Raw genomic sequence first — 2,000 nt, 5'->3', positions numbered from 1 at the left:
GTAAATATAATACGTATAAAGTAAAACTTGGATACAGCAGTACAACTGAAATACATCTTGGGACAAATTCGCGCAGCAAACTTATCATTCTTACGTAGAGCACGTACGAAACAAGCGTTGTAAGTTTCGTGAGTAATTGTTCAGTTTTACAACTAGTTTTACCATATTTTTTATAGTTTAGCTTTCCGCCCGCGCCTTTCCCCACGTAAAATAAATGGATCAGTCCGTTAGTGGAGATTGTATCGATAAAGACTAATTCAAACTATTTCTATATCAAATTTCATTCAAATCGATCAATATTCCTGAGATTAGCGTGTTCAAAGAAACAACAAACTTTTCAGTTCTTTTAGTTTTTATAGATGGACAATTTTATAGTACGTCTTCATTCTTAGAGTTCTAACTATATTTCCAGTACAGTTCCTTTCAACAGATCTGGTCGGACTGCAGTAGAACAGTATGATGCATCGTCAGAAAATATGGCGTATAAAGCCACATTCGGTAATGTAGTGGTATACTTACAACAACAACAATACAATTTATACTAAGTTTACCTACAGTATAATATAGTATAACAATTTTTATATTCAAATGAATACATTGTTTCTTAATCACAAATACATTCGCATGGTTTTTCAAGCAACGTTCTGAAAAATTAAGGAGGTTTCGTAACTCGATAACACATGTTTTCAACCGACTTCATTATTTTTGCGTTTACATTTGGTCCCATTTCAGATTCTGGAGTGTAACCTTTCTCCCAGGAATGTCTTTGATCTTTTTTGTAGAAAACGTTATTTGAATTATAAATAATTCCTTCGTCTTTGGACAAAAGTCGTTCATACTCAAGTAAATGCTTTATAAACTTGTAACATGAGATTCAATAAGTATGAAGTAAGGTTTCTCTCGATGTAATATTAATCTCAAAGTAATAGTCTAGGTTTGGTTTATTCAAGTAAAAGTCTATATTTGTACATATTTTGATAAATGTATTCTAATTTAATTATTCCTTGAAGCCAATTAATTTGTTTATACTAACAATTTCCGCTCGCAATTTTAACACATGACGTCCCTGAAACTTTGCAGTTAATTACTCACAGAAGAGAAACATACTTGTTGTTAATTTAACTAGATGGGTTTATTTTAATAAGTTCACTTTATGCATGTTTTGTTCAAAAGGTGTAATCATTTATATAACACAGAATAATATAAATATTAGAGATAAATAGAGTTTATGTATATTTTGTAGAAGGATATGATAAATCCAATGGTCTCGAAAATTCTAAGGATTTGTCGAAAACACGGATAGTTACACAATGGTGATTAGGTTTTAGGTGATTAGGTTCAAAAAGCAGTGGTGGCTCAGTGGTGAGAACCTCGGACTTCAAAATCGATAAGTCAGGGTTCGATACCGGGCGAGCGTGCAGGAAATAAATTGATTTTTCAATTTATCTGCACATGTGGATAACATCACTACTGCTTAAAACGGTGAAGGAAAACATCGTGAGGAAACCGGCATGTCCAAGAATCAAAAGTTCGACGACATGTGACATCTGCCAACCCGCACTTGGCCAGCGTGGTGGATTATGGCCTAAACCCTCATAGGAGGCCTGTGTCCCAGCAGTGGGAACATATATGGGCTGATGATGATGATTAGGTTTTACAATTAAAAAAAAAAAGCGAATTACTATAGAAACATCGCACATTCTTAACGCTGATTAGCTTGATTTTTGCTTGACAACGAGTTGACATTTAAAATGATATTTTTGTGTGGCGTTCAAACCGGTCAACGATTCTCTTCGCAATCTTACTATGTGGTGTGAGACTGTGGTTTTCGCGACAACACTGTCTTTTTTAGGATGGAAAGGCGCAAAAATATTATTACCATTGTCTAATTATCCGTGTATTCATGTAGATATTTAAAGCCACAAACTACCTAGTCTTGCCATAAATATTGTAATAAAGAAAAAAGAAAATTGTTAACTGCAAATAACATTTATTACTTT

Source organism: Zerene cesonia, chromosome 13, assembly GCF_012273895.1.
Source record: "Zerene cesonia ecotype Mississippi chromosome 13, Zerene_cesonia_1.1, whole genome shotgun sequence".
Classification (NCBI taxonomy): Eukaryota; Metazoa; Arthropoda; class Insecta; order Lepidoptera; family Pieridae; genus Zerene; species Zerene cesonia.
This window is presented reverse-complemented; position numbering follows the sequence as displayed.